Here is a 24,247-nt window from a genome sequence, read left to right as displayed (position 1 = left end):
CCCTGTCGCAGCACACGGATATAATCATACTGTTATTAAATTCTTTAGATACGCGATTCCATATTATATACAGCCCTACACAGCCCTGCCGCAGTACACGGATATAATCATACCGTTATTAATTTCTTGAGATACGCAATTCCATATTATATTCCCTTTTAATCAAATTCTAAAAGTATGCTTGTTGACTCCGGTATCACGTTAGTTAAAGACTTCGAAGCTTACAATGTTTAGGGAGAAATGGAATACTGGTGTGTATTTTTTTCTTTAAAGTACCAAGACCAGCTATATACTGTATGTTTACGTTCCAAAATTAATATCGTTTATGGCCTTCACACGCATTACAGTATGCTCCTATTCTTTTTATGCTCAGCTACTAAGATTTCCCTTCAGTGGTAAAATTCAATATCTACAACGGGCACAGTAAAGACGTTTACAGTAAGTCTTTCTACGACAGACCAACGGACCACGAGTGCCCCTGTCGGTCAACCAATCACGCACCGCGGTATCGCGTGTCATCATACCTGCGGTGTCATACCTATCTGTACTGCGGTGTTTGTACCGCGCACTTTGAATGGCTGCATCTGTAAACATACATAAACAATACAATTGTTGTTTTTCTTGCTAACTTAGAATTGCAGCATAAACAAAATTTTTGATTTTTTAAAGCTTAATCAGAATGCTTTTATTTCAGAATGATTTCTTTGAAGAACAAACAAAGATTGAAAATCAGTTGTGTTCTTCTAAGCTTAGCTTGCACTGTGCTTTTGTCAGTTATTTCTTGTATCAATACTTATCTGTTGCCAAGAAATAGCCCAAACAAGAAGAAAAACACAGAATAACAACATAAGACCTACAGATATTTATGATTCTAAAAAATTAACAATGCAGATTAAATAATTTACTCCTTGAAAGCTGTTTTGTAATCACCTGCAGTTTTTAGTTAAGCCAAGAATGATTGTTTGGCATATAAAGTTGGACTTTAAAAAGAAAGAACATTAGATATTTTAATTTGGCATCCAAAACTGGAAATCTAAAACATGAAAGCAGGCAGAAGATGAAAAAATCTGCTCAAAAGATATACTAGTTTTTATTTTTTTAAATCAATTTATATTGTAAAATTAAAAACATAGCAAAATATTTCTTAGCTTTGGTGAAGTCTAATGTTGCAATGTAGAAATTTAACATAAAACAGATTTTCACATTTCCCAAGTGTTAACAGATCCAGCATGAATTAATATTTTTTTCTTTGAAGATAGGAGAAAATGCAAATGCTTGTTCTCATCTCTACAGTAAAATATCTTGTTATTTTTAGCTTTCCTAAATAATCCAGTTAGATGTATCCATGATGAAGGAATGTTGTAAAACACTTTCATTCCTGTTTCCCCCTAACAGTGCAGACTAAAGTAAGTCCAAAGCTTTAGGCAACAGGTTAAATTAGTTTATCTGGACATATTGTACTGATTCCTCACACTTTCTTTGGATATTATTGTTTTTTGCTTAACTGTTCCAATTTTCTTCTTATAAATAGACCTTTGGTTGACTTTCAAATTCCAGCTTGAATTTTGATATTCAAAATAATCTTAAGGTGTGTCATTAGGGAATATCTGAAATATCGGAAATGGGAAATTCAGAAGGAAAAGGTATATCTGTAGTAATTGTTCCAAAATTCAACCAGCCATACAGTACATCTTGCTTTGATGTTTCCTGAAATCAGTTAGTTAATGGACTTCCGTATGGTTTGGGAGTGACACAGAATCTAGGCATATTTACTGTATGTATCTGTAAAAAAATCGATATCCCCTAAAGACTCTGAAGGAAATATTTTTAACTCCATAATTTAATTATTCAGTGGGTTTGCTGAAAATGCGTATGGACTTCTAGGTTTGTTTGACCTAGTCATCTAGTATTTAAAGGATTTAGCAATTCCAGGAGAAAACAAAACTTTACTCCTGTCATTTCTGTTGTTTCTGCAGTCTGGACTGGCACCAGTCCAGCCCTGGATTTTCATCTTAATGCTAAAACTGATCACAGGCAACAGCAGGAGAAATGTAAATGCCGACACAAGAAAGATCGCCAGTGGGTAACCTGACAGGATTATTATTCTTTTCAAAAGGTCAGGAATGCTCCAGTTGAGCAGTAACATCTGAATAAAGCAGATGAAAGATATTCATAGAGTCCGTCAAAAGGGTCAGCATTGTAACCCCTAGTGCCCCCCTCCCCCCAATAAAAACTGTCATCTTCGCTAGTAAATACTTGAAGGCTGGTGTCATCACCGTTCTCCAAATGGAATGTTTAATGCCATCTTGGCCAGGTGCTGTGAAGGTCAGGGGGCCCAGTGTGCTGATTTCTTCTCTTGATAAGAGCTGCCAGTGAAAGACCACTGTCCATCCACTGACAGGAGGCAGAGTGGTCTCTCACAGGCTGCCTGTCTTCTGAACAGCAGCCTACCAGGACACTGCCTGTGGAGCTGTGGCCTTCGAAGCCCCACAGGGGGCTGATCCATTACAGAACATCACTCAGTAGGAGAACCCACTACCCCCAAACAAAATAAGCTGAAAAATGCAGGGTTACAATGGAATAAACCTGAAAAAAAGTTAATTGGATTATAATATTCTAACAATGTAATGGAGTTGAATAAATAGAAAGTATGAGAGGAATTAGCTGCAGGAAAAAGAGACAGGGAGGCTGAATGGAAAAAAAGCACTTCTGTTGGCAGGAACAACTGTGTGAAATGGCCAACGAAAAGAATTCTTATTGTTCTCTATAGCATAAGAGAGAACAATAGATTAGTTGCAGGTTCATGTCTAAAATAATTCATGTTTCAATGCTATGCACACACAAAGTGTAAAACCTATGTTTCATCACAAAGTAGTGAGAAACACTCCATCAGTCTTGTGCCTCTTGAATGATGTTCTGCGATACTGTGGGGACTTTAGCAGGTATGATTAATTCAATCCAGTTAAAGGAAATAAAACAAATGAGATGTTCAGTAGTTTTAAAATATTAATTAAAGCAGACTTCGCTTGAAGAGTTTACTATAGTACCTTGCTTTGATGTAATATTGAGATTAAGAAAACAGATGATGCCAATAGTTTGTCAGTGGTGTGGCAAAGCTGTTTCCTGGTGATTTGTGTCTGAATTTGAAGCTTCGGGTACGCTCTGATCTTTCCAGGAAGACATTTATCTTCTAGGCAAGCACTTGGCTGTTTTCATCACTTTCAGTAGAGTTGGAGTTACTGTACATGACACATACTGTATACGGTTTCTGTTTGCCTGATACAATAAAAAGAAATACATTGTATCAGATTCAGATAATGTTTTGTCTTAAATAAATATAGTAGCTGCACTATTAAACATAGGTAGCTTTGTTCACTCTATATTTGTTAACATTATACACTCTGCAATTTCCAGTGTTTTAATTAAAACCATAACTTTCCTTGAGGCGGAAACTAACCATTGTGGCTCCATAGCACTAAAACATCAGGATCACCCACATTAATTCTAGTCTGATTGATTCTACCTGCTTTCTTTTTTCTGTCTTGCCTTGCAGCCTTTCACTGCTGAGAGAGTACCGTGCCTACAGTGAATAACACAGGCCCCAGAGAAAGAATGATATGCATTCATTCCGGAAGTATTTTTTTCAAAGGAACGCTCACGATACAATCTGTTTTTGAAATCATTTATAGCTCTGTGCAAGTTTTTTTTTTGTAAATAAATTTAATAAAATACATTAACTGAATTCTATTTAACATTTTACTCAATACATTCATAACCTGCAGAACACCCCTTGACTCACAAAGGGCAAGTCAAAGTCAAAATAGTGACCATTCTTCTTGTGAAACCTGTCAAGATTCCTTTTCAGTAAAATACGAAAGATTATTTTTCAAATATCACTCACTCTTTATCTGAAAATCAGTGCAATGGTGTATTGGCTCAAGCTGAATGCTAATGCTAATTTTCAAGAAATGGAAGTGACTTGTAAAGTGCAGGGGTCATGAGGCTTTGCAGAAACATCCAAATGGGATTTCCTTTAAGCTATCTGGGAATCAATCAAAATATGTGATTTTACTACGTAAAACGTTGTACCTCCTTTGCAGCCTGAAAGTGAGATTGTAACAAGAAAGAAACTGAAAACCAACGACAAGAAATGGTGTTTACATGAAAAGTCCAGATCGGATGACAGCAGCCAAGTTCAGTCTCATCTCAGCTGTTCTAACTCGTAACCATTCCAGATGTCGTCTCCTCAGTTGAATCAAGAATTATAGGAACCATGCTGTATGCGAGCCCTTTCTCTCCTTCGTATTTGTCTCATCCTCCCTCCAGCCCATCTCCACTTGTGCAGCCACAATGCACTTCACCCCTCTCTCTGCTGGGGTCCCAGCCTCCTCGTCCCATGTCGAGGGGTTGGCCCTCAGCCAAGCGGTTCAAGCTAAATCTCACTCTCACTCAACAGTCAGTAAACGTTTTCAGTTATGTGTGTTGTTATTCCTTGTGAAATATTATCAGTCCTTGTTTTGGAATCTCTGGTTTCCGTTCACCTCTGCCAGGCGAGTTACCCCAGTAAAGCTCACTGTTTTAATCATTCCTCTTCTGTCTCTTTGACCAAACTTCTGAAAAGGTATTGGGGAGAAGAATCAGTAATGCCAATTAAAGAAATATTAAACAATGAGGGCGATAAATATTTTTTCTTTCCCTTCTTGCTGTACAGATAATAACGACATTTGTATATTTTTAATTTAATTATACAGTATATACTTTATATTGTACATGTTGGTTTCATTCATTAACAAGTAGAGGACACTTAAGGAGGGGATTTTTAATATTGTTGAGGTAGCAAATATGAGTAGTGTCTGCCAGAAAGCCCTTTTTCAATTCAGAATTTGACTTCTTCTGATCCGCAACATGTGGACTCTTAACCATGGGTTAATTGAGTTAATGTCTGCTCTATCTACACAATTCTATTATATTACAAGTCAAAAAGGTCACCTGTCTTTTGGACACTGTCTCTATTGTATAAATTTTCATGTGTTATATGGTACCAATACACCCCATTCTGCATGTGCAGAGGAGCCTGTACCATATGCATATTCACATATGAAGAAAGCACTATGTGCACTGGTATATGACTTCAGCCCCCTCTGCTGTTTAATGAACCACAGGTCTGACTGGTGGGCCCAAGCACTAAAACACAGAATGGCTTTCATGTTTTTGATTGTAGTTGTCTCCAAACTGGCTTAGTTTTAGTAATAAAGGCCTGACTGGCCCTGGGATTGAAGTCTTGTACAATGATGAAGGAAATGTAAATCATGTTTTGCAACATCTTTTGAAAAACAAGCCTTATTAATCTTATTATTATTATAGTTCAGGTGGGTAGCTGTGTCAGCATGCATAGGCTGCAAAGGAACAAGAAATAGGTTTATTCCATGCTGAACAAAGAAAGAAAACAACAACGTTTCGGCCATGGAGCCTTCTTCTGGTGTGCTTCTCTTTTTTCAGCATGGAATAATAAACCTATTACTTGTTCCTTATTATTAATACACAGTATATCTTTATCTGAAAGTGCATTGTTTTGTATACAGTATTTGAATATACAGTATACAGTACATACAATACCTGTAATCAATATCAATGCTTTATGTCATCATTAGATTTGTAAGTGCCAACAATTACATTTCTGTCCAACACAAATTTAAACTTTCTTTTAATTGTTGCTCTGATAGTTGACATTTGTAACATTTGACCTAAATCAGGGATGAACAATTTCAGTTTTCGAAGTGGTTTTACATGTATTTTTCCATTAGCAACTGATTAACACATAAAAAAAAGTTTCCTTGACATGTTAGTTAAATGATTGGAACAACTAAGTAATTGAAATCAGAAGTGGAAAGGAAACCAGAGAATGCTTAGCCCTCGAGGATGGAAATTACATATCACAGATATTTACATGCAATATACACATACATATACTGTATACTGCAAAGGAACAAGTATTTTGTTTTCCATGGTGAAAAAAAGAAGAAAGAAAACACAATGTTTCGGCCGTGGAGCCTTCTTCAAGTGTGATATATATATATACTGTAAACTGCTGTACATAGAGTTTACAGTGGAAGGCTACAAAGCATCAATCAGGTCTTGATTCAGTAGTGAAGAGTGAATAAGAAAAAATACAGTGTCTTGGAGGTGGTTCCTTCTTCTGCATAATACAGTATGTACTGTATAGGAAGACATACTGTAGGGTACACGTCATAATTTATTTCTGTTCAAACTGCAGAAAATACATACTGTGACTTCAGAGGAAACACTAAAAAGGGAAAGTAAAAGTCTAATGTTTCCAGCTCAAATTGGCATTATTATCCACAGATTATGAGGACATAAGAAAGGTTGCAAAGGAGAGGAGACTATTTGGCCCGTCTACTGTAGCTTGTTTGGTTGAACCACTACATTACAATATCGCTATTTTTAAACCCAACTACAGTATCTACTGTTTCACCTTGGGCTTCCTGTGTTGAGAATTATTTTTAAACATTGCTGAGTTTTCGCATTTCTACTCATACATCCAACCTGCTAATCAGCTAGTCCACGATGAGCTCCTAAATTGGTTCAACATGATGAGAAAAAAAATCTTATTTTAATTTGCTTGGACTATCCTCAGACACAATACAATATGTACACGTCTAATCACAAAAAGTTTAAATTGTGCAGTGGTCTTTTGTTTTTTCTTCAATTCAATACGGCCCTGTTTGGCAGCTTGTTCAAAGAGGGAAACCTGATCCACAAACTCTGTGTTCGTTTGAATATAAGGTCACTGTGTTCTGTGTGGGTAATGTTAAACCCCTGTGAGGTCCCTTTTATCAGAGCCTCGACCTCCTCTGCTTCAACAAGGTTGCCAATGTCTGAGTTGTTACACTCCATAATCACGGGCAGTGATGAACTCTACTTTGTGGAGTTTATTCAGATTAGGAATCAGCCTAACTCATTGTGCTCCTCTTATACACAGAAAACACCCCAATACTGCCTTCACAAGAAAAGAACACAGGCTTTCCACATGTTAATACAACAGATCGTATTTTCTGAGGTCACTTAGGACTATCGCTGAACTGAGAGTGTAGAAATATTTTTAAATACTGGAAGCACCTTTCAAACTGACAAGATACATCAAAACAATAAAAGCTTCTTATCAGACAAAGAAATATGTTATATTTTTCCCATCTAGCTGCTCAAGCTATATACACTTATATTTTGATTATGTTTATATATATATACTTACTGTACATAAATAAGTATACAGTATATTTGAGGAAAATTATAAAATTATAATTAAATAATGAAACATAATATTGTATAATTATATTTCCTCAATTGCATTCCCAAGTGAATTCCGACTGCACAATTCTTACATAATGTTTGTTTTATCAATCTTCTTACACCAAATTCCATCTCATTCATTACACAGTGTCCGATACCTGCTGTTTTATAGTTATCAATGCAAAAAATAAATTTGAAGTGATTTATCAGTGGATGAGTCCTTTCTGTTTTTATGTGGCAGATGTGTAGTCACTCACACTGTGTTCTTTCATTGTCTGTATTCATAACTTTTCTTGGTAAATATAAAAAATAATATTAAATAATTATAAAAAATAATATGATTTATAAAGTAAATTGAAGATTAAAAGAAACCTATTACTCAATCCATGTGTATGTTTTTAGAAAAATAAAGTATACAGATTTTAGATATTGATTGAATGCTTATGGTATTGTGAATTTGTTACAGTTGTAAGTGATTTCTTTTGATGCTCAGTGCACTTGATGTTTCTTTAAGAATGGTACATGATTATGGAAAAAAACACTGAAACTTGGTATATTGATGAACAAAGGAAATTCTCTTGTATTAAAAGACATGCTGTGTTTTTTCCAAGTTAACATTAAAGTTAAGTCACATTATATCTGTATGAGATTTATGTTTTACTTTATTGTGATTTCTATCTGCTTTTTAATTATACCTACACTCACTTTTCTACATAATGAACAGGCTCATTTAGTCCTTGGATGAAAACCAATGGCTGTGAACAGAAACATTTCAAAATTTCTGACCACAGTCAGACTGCACCTGCAGTTCCTGTGTAACCTCTACCTTGTAACCTAAACCGTTATCATCAGCCACCACAGGAGATCAGGTGACACATAACTTTTAGTTCTGTCCCACTGCAGAATCACCGATTTCCAATTCTGCTTAGCATTATTTGGCTTATTTTGATGTTAAGGCTTGGGATGCAAAGCTTACACTTTGTTAGTTATGTTATCTGGTTTCTTTTCCTACAGTACATAGCATTGTCTGTGCCATGTTCCTACAGTATTATCAATAGGATCAATCAATATATCATCAATAGGCCTGTTGTTCATCATAATTCCTCATCTCACCTGTAGCATATTGACTAATCATGATGTCGTTATGCCCCTTTTCAAAACGCAGACCTTATATAATTTCTACAATTTACAATTTTATGTTAATAATGTATGGTCCTTTCATGGTGAGTCTATGCAATGGTTTACATTTATTCTATTTCTTGGTGTCCATCCCTCTGTCATTCCCATCTTGCAAGTTCTCAATTGCTAAAATGAGCAAAGTGCTGTAACCAAGACGAAAAAGATCTGTAGACACTGATTGCAGACACTGTATCGCTAACACCTGAATCACCAGGAGTCTCCAGGACCAAGGTGAAAGCTCCGTTCATGTTAGGAAAAATTTATGTTTTCTTTAATGTCAAAGGTTATTTGATCCTTGAACAAATAGTTTAACACAAAGATTATCTTTCAATTCCTTGAACATGCTCTTGATTTTTCTAATCAAGATGAAAAAATAAAATATTTTATTTGTATATGTCCCTACAGCATGTACAAAATCCAGTGAAACGCAAATTAAATAACATAAACAAATCTGCCTGATATGTGCAAAGTGTGACACATTCTTACGTTTTAAAGAGGTTAACAAAGATCAACAGACAGATTAGCTATTTAAAATTGAAAGGTATATATTTCCTGGATATTATCAGTCCTCAAGTAAATGTAACATGCATTATGTTTCAGTTTCATGGGAAATATTGCATATTTCTTTAATCAAAGCCTACAGTATATATCAGTTCAGATTTTGTAGTCAGAAGCAGACAGTTTAATCTTTGAATATGCAGACTTTGGTTTCCTTTATGTGTCTGTAAAACCAATGTGTCTATGTCACTGCAGGGTCTTTAGCAGGTAGAATAAATTAATTTAGATAGAATAAATAAATTAAATATCAATCAGGTTTAGTTGAATTAAAGCAGGTTGCTTTAAGAGTTTGTTACCTTGCCTTGGTTTGATATTGAAATTCAGAAAGCAGATAATGCAAATACTTTGGATATTGAAAACAAATATTGTTTTAAAAAATATATGATATATTGTACTTAAAATGCACATTAGAATAAGACAAGGTGAGATTTAACAGGGGATTGACCCATGCTAAAGTGTTCACTATTACGCAAATTAAGAAACTACAGTTCTAAAAATGTTTTTTTTTCTGTATAATACGCAATGAGATGTTTTATTATTGTTATTATTATTATTATTTTAACTGAGGCAGCTATAGCAGTTCTAGCCAACAAAGAGCAGATGACTATGAAGTGGAACAGTGCCATCTGCTGGAAGCATTGGATTCCACCCAAAACTAATAGCACTCAGTAACACATTACAATAGCAGTGCACTTCATGATCTAATAATGTCAAATGGTATCAGACAAACTATGACTCTTAAAATGTATTAACTTTATATCAGATTATTATGACTGAGTATGTTTTTTTCTCTCTAATCTTATTTCCTAATAATTACGTAAAATGTTCAGAATGCAGTCTTTAAAGCATGCTGAAAAGTTGAACCTTCCACTTTCAGATGTGGATCACTCTTGGTGATATGGTTTTGTTCTGCTTCCTAGACAGAGTTTAATACTTCTGGTTGGTATAGTGCTTGTGTGCTTTAAACATTCTTGCCTGCCTTATATTCCCTTATTCATACATTATCTTATTGTACTTTAATTAGCACAATTAAAACTGGCAATGAAAATATGCATAATGTGAATAGATCAAGTTAAATACAACATCATGATAAGCATGGCTCTACAACAGCAAATTTCTAGACAAAAAATTAATTGTTCCTCGGAGGTGGACATGTTACATAATAAACATGCTCTAGAGGGATGTTCGAAATATTGCCTTAGGTTATTTGTACAGTATTAAAAATGTTTCCAAATGTGAAAAAGTACACATGTACTGTATAAAAGCAACAAACACTGAATACTGAGATAAAAATGTATTTTGCTGCACAGTGATACCTAAAACCTTTAAACAACAGCACACTTTAAGCTTCATATTACATATTACAGTCACTGTACCTTTATAAGAAGATACAGATATTTAATCAAACTGCTGCCTGCGAACTGAGAAAATTAAGTAGGAACCTAACGCAAACAAATCATACCATTTATCATGTGGATGTAACAAATTTATTTTTGTTTTTAGATTCAGCAGTGTCTAAATTAGATTATCAGCCTAATTTTGTTTTGGTGGTGAATCGAAAATTCAGTATTTATGTTATACTGTTCTAGGTCATTAGCTTTTGTGTTACTGTAGTTTTGAAACAGAGAAAATGTTTGTTAATAATTATATTAAAAACAGCATCTTCAAAAATCACATAAAATACAGGCTGAATGTATGTATTATGTTGTGCATTAGGTGAACTTGAAAAACCTTCTTAATGTTTAGGAAAGACAGCTAATGGGTTTCATGCTTTAGATAACAGTAGAGACCAAGGGTGGTGAGCTGGCAGTATACTTATATCTGTATTGCTCTATGGCATTATCACATGTGTTTCGTGTGAAATGCATTGTATACATTATTCATCACAATTTATTGAGGAAGATTCCTCTGGGAAGAGCTGCAAAGTCTTTGTAGAAAAACATTCAGATCAGTTATAAACTCACTGACAGAATTACTGACATTGTAGGAGTTGACCAGAGAGTCATGTCAGTTATGAGACAGCTCACATACTTTTCACGAGGAATGACAGCAGCCGAAAGCTTGGGAGAAATTAGAATCGTTTATTGTGATGTGGAGATTTGGCGTAACCCGCTTGGCTGAGGGCCAACCTCCCGGCCGTTGGACGGGGAGGATAGGACCCCCATGCGACCAATGGGGTAGCTGCAAAGGTGGAGAGGGGGTGGGGGAGGGATGCAGAAAACGAACGAGGAAGAGGAGAGGGTGACGTTTGATATTTATGGAGACCGGTTGCTTACGTCGGGATTAGTGAGAATTGCAGCAGCTGTGTCGAATGAGCGCGGCTGCCTTCATTCCTCCCGAACTTTCATTAAAAACTCCATTTCACGAGGAATGACAGCAGCCGAAAGCTTGGGAGAAATTAGAATCGTTTATTGTGATGTGGAGATTTGGCGTAACCCGCTTGGCTGAGGGCCAACCTCCCGGCCGTTGGACGGGGAGGATAGGACCCCCAAAAGAACCAAGTGGGACCCCCAGTCACCAGTGCAGAAAAAACAAAAACAAAAGATTATTGGACCAATTCAGCTGAGGAGAGAAAGTGCCTGCTTGAGGATACCGGGGCTAGTTTTAATGTATGCATGGTAAGCCTCGGAGGATCAACGGCCAAGTTGCTTGATGAGATACTCGGGTATGCCTTGGCGAGCGGCGGAGGATGCGGCCCCTGATCTAAAGGAGTGCCCCGAGAATTGTTTAGGAGGGTATCATGATACGGCCCTTCTCATTTGCGAACAGAGGGGCAGTAGGCAAAGCTCCGGCAGAGGTGCGAAGATGTGCGTAATGGGATAGAGGCTCGTAAGGGCTTATGTAGGAACAGAGTTTGAAATAATAGATGAGAGTGGCAGATCCGAGTTGGTTGGTTTTGCTTTTCTTGAGATAGAAGGTCAGTGTCTCAGAAGATAAGATGGAGATGTTGGATAAGCAGGGTTGAGGAGAAGGATCGAAGGATGTGGAATTAGCGGTAATTTCAGAGCACCTTAGGAAGATAAAGAAGGCTAACAAGAATAAAGATTCAAGAGGGCGGTCGACCCAGGGTGAGTGGTAACCTGACAACGTTGATGCAGGATTCAAGGATGTCTGAGGTAAGTGGTGCGCGTAGGTTCGGAAGTGATTTTCAAGCCACTGAAAAGCCTTTAAGGAGAGTGATTCGAGGGTGGATAAGGGATGGACGGATCGTGCCGAAAAGGAGTGGATGCCGCACGGGTATACTTTGGTGGTGGATGCTCGTACCTTGAGTGAGTTTCTACGATAGCGAACGAAGGATGATGCGGTGAGAATGTCGAAAGAACAGAATTTTATGTTCGCAGAGAGGTGGAAGGATTGGAAGCCCTTCCAGGCAGTGCAGTAAGAATCGAGAGTTCAAGGGGCGATAGTTTGCTGGGCCGGCTGGAGATAGCGATGGAAAGGATAATTCGGAGGAACGTGAGTTCCGAATAGGGAGATACTGTGCACGGGTTCGGTCTTGCATCTGGTGCCAAGTTCCTGAAGCGAGAGAGAGAGAGTCAGCTATCTCATTAAGGTGACCTGGAATGTGAGCAGCTACGCCGATGAATTGATGTGTGAGAGAAATCCATTTAAGGCGGCAGAGGAATTTCATGATGGATTGGGATGAAGACCTTCCTTTGTTGATTATATGAACTACTGCATGGATGGCCGAATGGATGAGGATGGTTTATGTTTCCAATTGTGGCCCCAAAGAGAAGCAGCAACGACAATTGGAAATATTTCTAACAAGGCTGATGACTGGTTGGCGCGAGGGATTGGAGAGAAATCAGGAGGCCAAGGGGCCGCAAACCATTGGCCTTTGTAATAGCCTCCGAAACCGACTGAGGGGGCTGCGTCTGTGAAAAGATGGATATCTTCAGTGTCAGAGAGGAGGTCATCGTAGAAAAGAGATATGCCATTCGAGTTGGCCAAGAAAAGCTGCCAAAGCCTGGGCTCGGATTTGCAGTTGGCTGAAGGGCTTACGTGGTGGTAAAGAGAGGGCACGGAAGAGGCGAGGTCGAGAAGGTAGACCGTCCTTGAGGGATGATACGCATGGCGTAATTGAGGTGGCCGAGCGGAGAGAGAAGTTCCCTCTTTGTGCGAAATTTGGCAGAAGAATAGATAGAGATATACATCTGGATCCTGTCGATTTTGTCGCGAGGCAGGAAAGCGGAGAAATTGATGGAATTGAGGGTGATCCCGAGGAATTGGATTATATGAGAGGGGCCAGTTGTTTTGTCCATGGCAAGGGGTACCCCTAGTTTCCTAAAAACGGAAAGAAGTGTGGTGGAGGCTCTTGCAAGTGGGGTGTGAGGAAAGTCTATGGTAAGGAAATCGTTGAGAAGGTGGACGAGAAAAGGAAGCTTATAGTTATTCGAGGGGATCCAGCCGAGAGCTTCGGCTAAGGTACCGAAAATGTTTTTGGGCTACTCCTACGTCCGAAGGTAAGGCGGACTGCAAAGAACTTGTTCTGCCAATGAACTCCGAAGAGGTGCCAGAGGTCTGGGTCAGGAGGCATAATTTTAACGGCACTGGAGATGTTGGCCTTAGCGAGCCAGGCGCCCAGACGGACCGCTATACCAATGGGATTGATGTGGTATGCAGGGAATGGGGAAGAGTCAAGTGGGCCAATCGTAAAACCATTCTCGACTTTGGATGCTAGCAAGGAATCAACGGACTGGGGATCGGCGGTGGCAGATTGCAAATGTTTTTGCAAAAGACAAAGGAAGAAGGAAGTGTGCACGGGCCTGGTGAAAATCTGAAGGAAAGGCCGTCGAGTAAGATGTGGGTGGAAGAGGGGTCGGGGTGATGGAGCAGGCCGAAAGCAAGAGCGGGGATGTCGATTGGGTTAGACAGAAAAGCCAGTAGTCTTTTGGGAACGCTGAAGGTGGAGCGAGCATGGAAGGGCCGGCAGGGGCAGGCAGAGCGAGCATGGGCTTCGCCGCAGAAGCTGCGAATGTGAAGGAAGCGACGAAGGGGAGAGGTACGTGTAGAGGAATTGAAGATGTTGGGAATTTGTTGGCCTCTGATCATCACGATGGGGCGACTGCGAACATCTTTGGACCGGGAAGGTTTGAAGAAGACCTGGCGGGAGAATAGATGCTGTGGGGGAGAAGGGGCGGAGTCGAGGTTGGGCTTGCGGACGGTACCTGGGCAAAGATTTGATGAATGTGTCCAAGAGGAACAGAAGTCGCAGGAAAGAGCTTGGACACCAGTGAAAGTGCGACGGTAAAGCTCAATGTCCAGGGCTCCCTAGTAGGTGCGCTGGTTCCGTTGGAGTAGGCGGGCAGCGGCCTCGGCCAAGAACTGCTTATGGTAATCGTAGAACAGGGAGCCCTCGAAAAGGACAGATAGATCGGGGATGCTGTGCATGTAATCGTCGAGTTCCTGATGACGTTGGGGAAAGGCGGAGCACGTGATGTCGTGGAAAATGCTGAAAGCCAAGCAGAAGTCGGAAATTCGAAGGACTGAAGCAGAGTGAGGGTCAGAAGATTTGAGTAATGGAAATCGAGCCGCAGTCGACTGTTCTAGAATCGGAGTTGTAAGTGGAGGAAGAGAGAAAGTGAGCTAGATTGACGTCCGCACCTCAGAATTTGCTGCCAGAGTGAAAAGGGAATGGGAGGAGGACTAAACTTTAGTGTGTTAGGAGGAGCTGGGAGAGGAACGGCTGTTCGGACAAAAAGTCCTTAGTAAAGGAGAGATTGGAATCCAGGGCCGAAGGCATGGGATGACGGATGCCGTGTTGGACACCGGGGAAGGGAGAAGATGAGGAGAGAAGAAGAGCGGAAAGCAGATTGTGGTAGGAGGGGTTTGACGGATCTGGGGCCTGAAGCCCGGTGGCTTGGGATATGGAAGCCGAAGACTGCTGGGAATTGAAGCAGGAGCGAAGGCTGCGTTAAGGACTGAGGAGGCTGCCGAGTCGTCTTGGACGCCAGGGGGTGGGGGAGGGTAAGGGCCGCCTGCTAGCTGAGCTGGGGGTCGTTTACTAGCTGGCCTTCGGGCCGTGGAGACAGCAGCATGGGCCGAAAGAAAAGAAACCGGGGCCGAAGGCACCAAGCTGGCGGAGCTTGAGCCGTGTTGGACGCCGGAGGTAGAGACAGGAGAGTGCAGAAATTAGATTAAGCGGAGAAGGGGGGGGGGGGAAGGGGCGTGAGCCTGGGGCCTTAGACTCGGCAGCAAGGAGTTTAGGGCAGGAGGCTGGGTGGGAGAGGCTAGGTGCAGTTGTTCAGCAGAGGAATGGATTGCTTGGGGGAAGAGACAGACACGGATATATCAGGACAAGACAAGACAGAAGATGCGACAGGGAGAGGCGCGGGCGGCCTCGGGGTCCTCACGTTGGGATGAGTGGCGACGGCGCGGGTGATGTCATCAGAGAGCGCCGGGGGAAGCTGGGGAGTTGATGTTTCCTTGTGTAGACTGCGGTTAAGTACGGGGAAAAAGTTTTTTTTTTTTTTTTTTTTGGAAGCGTTTCTTTTAAAATGGACGCCATGTTTTCGAAGTATCCTCTGGAGGCTTGCTACGGTCCGGTTGGAAATCGCGAGAGATGATCCAGGAGAAGGGGGAGCCGATGTGCATGAAGCGCGGCAGCAGGGACATCCTCAAGAGAAGCGGGGGTTATTTGGAGATTTTGCCGTGGAGGAACGGGAAGGCTGGGTTTGTAATGAGAGAGGGACTACGACGGCGGAACGCAGTCTTCGACGAGGAGTTGGATCTTGTGAGGACTGGCTGGGAGATGAGCGGCGCTGATGTGGCACGGCGGCTGAAGGAGGCGATGAGACGGAGGTGAGGGGAGCTGTGGGGGGTGGACTGGACGAGAAGGGTAGGAGAGTCTCCTGCGCTGCAGAAAGGGTCTTCATCGGAGCGGCGGATTTGTAGATCCATGAGAAGGGAGCACGGATTCGAGCTAGGCAAAAACAAACCATGCAGAAAACGAACGAGGAAGAGGAGAGGGTGACGTTTGATATTTATGGAGACCGGTTGCTTACGTCGGGATTAGTGAGAATTGCAGCAGCTGTGTCGAATGAGCGCGGCTGCCTTCATTCCTCCCGAACTTTCATTAAAAACTCCATTAATTGGGAAAAGCTGCAGTTGTAGCACATAGCTCCAGTCTAATCGAAGATGGAATTCTCAGAAGTATTTTTTTAAGGATGACTTAGTTCAGCAGGTAATAAGGAACACTATTAAAAAACTGGCTATAGTAACTATAAAATAGAATAGCTAAGTTAAGGTTTTAGGAATAGATTGTTCAAGTAAACAATTTATGTTGTTTATAACACGGCATGAGCCAGATTTATATGTCTAAGAGATCTGAGAGATGGTAACACTGGCTTGCATAATTACAATAAAAACGTTTTTTATTAGAGTTGTCTTAGTTAATGGTGTTTCATCTTTATGTTCTTGGAAAAAATCCAATCCCTTCTTACACACACATTTTAATAATGTGTATAGTTTCTTTTTTAAATCAAAACAGTATAAATTGAGAGCTGTGCACCCCAGTACAACATTTATAACATGAAAGTTTATGGTTATAAGCTAAGGCACAAAACCATAATGGGAGGGTTTGGATTTCAAGTCCACACTGCAGATACAGGTGTATCCTCCTTGATCCAGGTAATTTACTCTGTTTGCTCATGGCCTCCCAGCTGTCCAAATAGGTTACCAGCACTGCGGGGTGTAACCCTGTGATGAACCAGCATCCCATCCAGGTTAGAAGAGTTGTGCATTCCTATTTCAGATAATAACATAATACGGAAAAAAATCCATACTTTGAATAGGTGAAACGTATGCCCAGGTAGAAGTGTTGATGGAGTTTATAAAGAAGCTATAATTGATAAAAACAGGTTCACACATTTCAGCAAATAAAAAAAGTAAAATGTAATAGTAAAAGCATACTGTATTTACAATATACAGCGTTAGGATATTTCAATTTCACTGTGTATTATTTAGCTTATACATTTTTTAAAAATACATTTAGAATAACTAAATGCTGTCAATAATCATGTTACTAATGTTGCCTATTCAAGAAATTATCATCCACGATGAACAGATGGTTCCACTGTGATGTACATACTGTATCTATAATGCAGTGTCTGAAATCCCCAACAATGTCACACTGTCCTCAATCACCATTAACATCCAACATTAAAGCTGTATTATACTGTTGGAAATTGCTGTGTGACACTGCTCTGAATTCAACATTTCTGAGAGAGGAATTGATAGGTTGTTTGATCTGTTTACTCAAGCAATTTCCTTGAATTTAACATAACTCTAATGTAACTTCTAGTGTTGCTGAATAGATGCACCTCAACCGATACCATGAAGTTCAGGAACTGGTTTTGAAGTGGCTGCTGGTGCCGAAAAGATTACTTAGATATATACTGGAATAATACATTTGTCATTCTTGCAGACTTGGTCCATAACAAAAAGTATTCAATTGACCTGGTCAATATTTTAACCACAGATTTCATACGCCTTTTTCTTTGAACACTTCACCTAACGTACAATACAGAAAACCTTTAATTCCTCATGACATTTTGAAGATAGCTATGCTAATGAGCTTTACTCAGGATTTCTTAGTAACTAAGAATCATAGTCACTTATCTAGTTAAGAAAAGAATACATTACTTCCTAAAACACTGACTTTTAAAAGCAACATTGAACAAGAGTGGTGCATGTTCCGTATGGACACCTTGGGAGTAATACAGAAGGGCATATGTATTAGAGGCACGCGCCAATAGGGCAGAGGGCAAAGTGGATACGGCTCCTTCTAAATTACTGTTCCTGTGATGACTGATTTGTCTCTAGTTTTGATCACTGTTGTGACTCCCTTGTCCTGGCCTTCAAGTAACTTGTGCTGAAAGTTAATTAAAGAACGCTGCCCATGCCACATTCAGTTTTTTTTAGTAACATTAATCACATGCCGACTACCAAAATTCTAGCATTTCTGATTTTACTAACCAATCCGGATATGTAAAGGAATGCTGTCAGAAATGTTCTGAAAAGTAATGACATTTGATGATAAACAATTCTGAAACAACAGTGTTTTAAATTGATCCAGCTTATTAAATCTTCTCTGTATCATGTCAGGGGTATATTCGTTATACTGTACTAACATGGGTTTACATAGCCACTTAGCATTGAGCTTCCCACTCAGTTGAAACAGAGGTCAGGTTTGGAAAAGAAAATCAGATTGGAAGGTGCAGTTTAATCACATGTTGTTGCCTCTGAGTGGGAAGTAGAAATAGAAGGAAATGTGTGTAACAGATGCGGAGATACAGTAAGGATATTGCAATTTAAGGAGCAAGTGACCAGTCTAGAACTCCAGCCCAGGACTTCAGAGATACAAAGACCACCATACTCTCTCTATCTCCAGCACTTTAATGCAAGAATGTGGCAGGTAAGATCCACTGAGGACTGAAATCAAACTGGTATCTGTATTGTCAAACAGTGAAGGCACAAGAAGCACATTTAGGGACAAAAGGGCTGTGTTTTTATATTTGAGGGAATATTTATTTCCTTTTAGTACCTGCTTGTACAGGATCTCTGGAATATGGTGTCTGTCTTAGAGAAATGGCTATCCTTGTTTAGCATTAGTTTTAAAGAGTGTTGTGCTGTGTGGAAACCAGAACTGCATTGCTCAACAACTGGATTTTGGTTAGTTCACATTATGGTTGGTCTGTCCTTGAGGGGACAAGCAGGGACATGTTTGGATTATGGATGGCCTCTTTGTAAATAGATTATAGTTATTGCCTCCCATTTTGTGTGTAGTTTCTAATTAATGTATATAAACATTTGGATGTCTTTTAGGTTTGCCTTTTCTTTATTGTTCCATCACTAAACTGTGTCAGAAACAAAGAAACTACAGTGCCTTGCTCAGAATCATCTTGACTGTAATGGGTATTTTATGATAATTAATTCTTTGTTATACATTGTATTTATTAAAAAGTGTCCACTTTATTTCTACATTAAACCCGACCCACCTTTATAAAATATGGCATCAGTGCTCCACTTAACTCTAGACATTATCACTTAAAATGAATAACAATATGTAGCAAATGCAATTTCTAACACTATTTTATTGTTAACCTTCCATTCTGAGCTTGAAGAAGATTTAATTGTTCTTTGGAACCAGAGGAAGAACAAATTTCTTCTGCTTTTTGAAAAACTTCCCTCCATGTTTAAGGGTTCTTAAGGGTTTCTTAATATATTTATTATTTAATATATAATATAACAAACAGATGTGAATGAAATTATAAATAGAGTTCATCTGTCACTGAAGCAAAAATATTATGTTTCAATGAATATAAACTACGGTTTATGTGATTATAGGATACTGTTTTTGCATATAGACATTTATAGTATATCAAGATAGGTTCAGGCTAGTTGATGTATTGTTAAATATCCGGCAAAGGTAATTTTTATCATTAATCTTTAAGGTTGCTTTCCAAATTAGTAACTGGTATTAACTACAGTATCAATTATCCTTGTGTTATAAAAGTACAGATGAATGAGAGATCCGAGTCACGAAGAAATAAAATATGAACCTCCACAACTTTGGGAACCAGACCTAATCTCTGCAGAGCTAAAAGTGTTAAAAAGAGTAATGCACTAGGATGTGTAACCGTAATAAGAGTTTGAACAGCCTGCGTGATTTGTTTAAGTTCCAAGCCTCATATTCCCACATGCTTCTTGGACTTTCCATTTCATTGCTTCACAAAGACATGCCTTAGAGATGAAGATCAACCATATTGCAACTAAGTGTTTCTTGCTCTTTATCTATGCATTTTCTGATAGTCTATATGCTTTCAGGAAAGACATGTTCATTGAAAAAGATTAATAAAAAAAGTAACAAGCTGTGAAGATCAAAAGCGAAGCCCGCTGTGGAAAGTGCCATTACTGTCTGTGTGAACCACAGTGAGGGCTCCTATTTCTGTTTCATGCATTATTAAAGCCGTTATTTTTGCAGAGGAAAAAAAAAGCCTCAAGAAGCGTAGATATTCTATGTGCACATCAGATGAAATGTGTTTTGTACAAAGCTGAGTACTTAAAGAGGGTTCAAAGAGCACCTAATGTGTAACAACAAATATTTATGTCATTTAAAGAATGTGTAAGAATTAGTGCATATGGAGATGGGATATGTTTAGATTGCAGTTCTTCAGTATACATCTAAACTCTTTTTTTCACAAAGTATTTGACTATTAAAAGAACCAATATTCTAGATGTGTATTAAATATAGTATATAATTTGTTGATCTTTTCATTTTTTCTCCTTCAAAATGTCTTTCAGCAATAAGACATTAAGCGTGAAAAGCAAAGTTTAATAATATTGAACTCAGTGTAAGCAAGAGTAGCTCTTCATTGTGGAATCTTTGGAATTTACAGTACATCTTTGCTGGTTTATTTTTCAAAGGTTTTCACTTCAGCAAATTATTATACTTGTTGAACAGTACTTCGGGCTTGTTATTAAAATGTGTATGTTTGAACTGTGGCATAAAAGGAGATTGCAGTTCTGCCTTTCTACTAATAAGAGATGATTATCTGTTTCTTTTGCTGACTGCAGCAGCTAAACTATGCGTGTCTCGTCAAGTGTCCTCTCATTTAGTATGGGTGAGCAGAGAAAGGAAGAGAGATACAGACCTGGGAAACAATTCACATGCGCATGTCAGAAATTGTTGAAGGATTCTTCAGTATAATTAAGGAAAGAAAAATGTGTGTTTGGGTAAAATTCTAATTTGCCAATGACAAAATAAATGTACATTAATTCTAGGCTTTCACATTCAACTTTAACTCTACACCTAAACGTAATTTAAGATAAGCACTAGATTAATCCCATGAGGCCAATACAGAAAGTAAACAAACTGTGAGAGGTTCACACGCATACACAAGAATGTGTCATGTTATAAAATCACTGCATATTTGTCTTTTTTACTCTCCTCCCCTATTTGAAATGATCAATTCTTTCAGATTTCAGCTCAGTGCTACAGTCCTTGAAGGAAGAGTAGTGATCAAATCAGAACAGGCATGTCCTGCAGATGATGCAGATGATGTTACACCACTGGCTTCTCTTTCACGCAGCATGCAGTATCAGAGAGACACTCTTACAGATGACAGAACTGCTCACAAGCAGAGCATAGGGGGCAATGTTGTACAGCAAGATGAACATAACCAGCTGGCTACAAATCCTCCCCTTCGGTCACAGCCAGCTATTGGTACTGTATTTGAGCAAGCAAGGCATATTGGTACTCTATAGAGCCTAACCACTCTTCCAACCCACTGAACATCATAGAATCACCCCCTACAACCTGTACTCATTTAAAAAGAGCAATTGGAAATCATTTTCACTGTGTGAATATCACTTGGTATATTAACACTGTTGGAATTATTGGAGCAGGCTTGAATGTTGTCTTTGATGTATGTTTTCGTATATCAACCGTCATGCTGTGGGATTTTTGTTCCCTTTGATTTTTGCAGTTTTCTCCTCTTCTTTCCTTAATTTATGCAAACTGTGTTAAAAAAAATACAAAAAATGAATTGCATTCCTATAGTGTTTCCTTTCTAATACATCCCAAATTGCTTTACACATAGGAAGGGACCCACCTCATGCACTGAAGTGTGGCACCCACTTGGAGGTCCCCCGTCCCAGTACTGATCATGGCCAGCCCTGTTAACTTCCGGGAGCTGACAAGATTAGGATAGATGGGCTAACACTGCTGTCTTAAAATGTAATTTATTGAACCAAAGGAGTGTGGGGAAATAAGTTTTCAGCACAGGTGCTTTTTCAAAGAAAAAAATTAATCTGATGTATGAACATTTTAGTTGTATGGTAGATTTCACATTTCTTGCATCGACAAATCAGTAAAATAAAAATGTAGCCTCTAACAAATGTTTGACCTTGAATACAATTTATTGTATTTATTGTTTTACCAGTAGAGGGAGTTAATCTACCATACCTTTCCATAGTAAGACAGCTGGTGTTTAAATATTTTTATTGGATGAAAAACACTGCCTTTAACGACAGGCTTATCTGTATAAGCTGTACTTGTTTTGATTTTTAAAAATATTTCACAAAATAAACTGCATATGTTGTTTTCTTGAGAATGCAAATTATTTCCTGATATAGGGTTCTGTACACAGAAACAAAACCATACTGTATGAAAGCAATACATGTTGCAGAAATTGTCATAAAATAAATAAATAATTGCATTTCCAGGGAAGAAGTATCTATTTTTGTTAAAAGGCCATTGTGGCAAAAAAATTTCATACCGTGTTCAAATTCTTAAGCGTGGTTTCCTTTTGAAAGCTACTGCTTTGCTTGTAAGCCTCACACACACACCACTCTTTGATTCTGTCCTCCACATGAGCGTGACTTTCTTTTCAAGTGCAACAGGGACATCAGAATTCTAATCTGCACTTCATTACTGAACTGGATCAATAGCAGGACAACAAGCACTGCACACAAAATGAGCACAATATTCGACACAGTTGCATTTCTCTGGCATGTGGCTGAAATCCTGAGATGTCATGTAATGTTTCAGTCAATTGGATTTGGGATCACAGAATATCAGTTGAACATTTTAAAACATGTTTGGGGAGACATGTTACTTTATTCTGCTTAAAGTGTTAGCTAATCCTTGGCTCACCCTGACTGAAAATCAAAATCCAACATAATTCATGGGAAGGAAATATATGCAGTTTCTAACCAAAGCATTTTCTTGCTGAGCATTTAAGCTTTTACCTATTTTTTCACACGTGATGATGAATCTTTTGTTGTGGAAGACAACTGTGGCACAGTAGTTATCGATTAGTTTGAATGCTTTGCCTTTATTTTATTAACTGTAACTGCATTCAGCATTTTATTGCAGGCGTTCTCACCCAAGCTTTACCTGTCTAACATCATATATAATAGCACAGATAGGAAGAAGGCAGGGCTTAAGTACCCATAATAAAATGGTTATTTTATAGCTTATTGTTCGATATAATATTTAAATCTGATCAGAAAGTATGATGGTGTTACAAGTCTTATTACAAGTTATTTACTGAGCCACAGCACAATAGCTATGATGGCTTCTGAGACTAAGAATAATTAATTGTGTGAACCTGTGAACCTGTATGGACTATGAGCTATACACAATTCAACTGACGTGTGCTGCACCCTAATTTCACCAATGCTTAATCAGTTCTAATTTGTAGAAATGTTAGAATTTTCAAATTGTTTACTGATACATGATGATTATATCTTTTTTTGCAATAGGTAATAGTTTGAAGGTTTTATGGTCCAAATCAAAGCGCTTGGTTAACAGCTACACAACCACTCCTTTATCCTTGAGTCATATCCTTGAGCACCACAGTATGAACCAAACCCATTATTTTAAAACAAATAGTGAATTATGTTATTCAAAGAGTTGTAAACGTGTGATCTAGGAAATTCATAGAAGCCCGAAATACAACCCCAATAGCACTGTGCCTCTTGGTTTTTAATGGATTGATAATTGATCAATATGAAGAGTCCAGTTTGTCCAGTTATATTGATAATATCATCCACTTTAATGCCACACCTGTGGATCAATCTATTTCTCCAATTTATATATGAAAAAGACACGATTGTTTACATTAGATAGAAAGTCTCAAGAGCATCAAGATAAGGTTTTGACCTTTTTTCTCTGGCAAGAAGATTTCCATACAAACCGGAGGGAAGAAAATACGTACTGTACACTACAATGACTTAAAATGAGATCTTTTTCTTGCAATGAAAAAGAAACACCTTGCTGCTGACTCTAGACCACATGTGAGCAAGGTTATTTCAAACTTCTGTACAGCATGTATTTGTGGTGAGTAACACACAATTCTGAAGACTAAATAAAACCCCAACACCTACCAGTCACTTGCTCACTGGGGTATCAACACAGGTCCTTTCCTGGAATGAGTGCCCTTTGGTGTTGGTTTTGTATAATTTGCACTGGGTGTAAGGTAGACAATGTTAAATGCTGTAATTACTACAAAATAAAAAGGACACTTAAACAATACTGTTATCTGTTACTGGTCTGTGCATGCACAGGTGATTTTGGGGGATGAACAGAACCTGTGGTAAGGAAAGAGGGGTCCTAGCAATCTTTATAATTGCTAGGTGGCATAGCCTGCAAAGTAAAGTAATTCCTGAATTTTGTGGTCCCTATCCATTACACAAG

At 38.7% G+C, this 24,247-nt stretch overlaps 1 pseudogene; it reads right to left on the bottom strand.

Moving 5' to 3' along the window:
- Nucleotides 1-12,374: 12,374 nt before the first annotated feature.
- On the bottom strand, nt 12,375-15,660 carry LOC148676603 (uncharacterized; annotated as a pseudogene).
- Nucleotides 15,661-24,247: the final 8,587 nt, after the last annotated feature.

Source organism: Lepisosteus platostomus, chromosome 2, assembly GCF_059453375.1.
Source record: "Lepisosteus platostomus isolate fLepPlt1 chromosome 2, fLepPlt1.hap1, whole genome shotgun sequence".
Classification (NCBI taxonomy): Eukaryota; Metazoa; Chordata; class Actinopteri; order Semionotiformes; family Lepisosteidae; genus Lepisosteus; species Lepisosteus platostomus.
The sequence above is the reverse complement of the archived record's forward strand: the minus strand, read 5'-3'. Positions and strand labels throughout refer to the sequence as shown.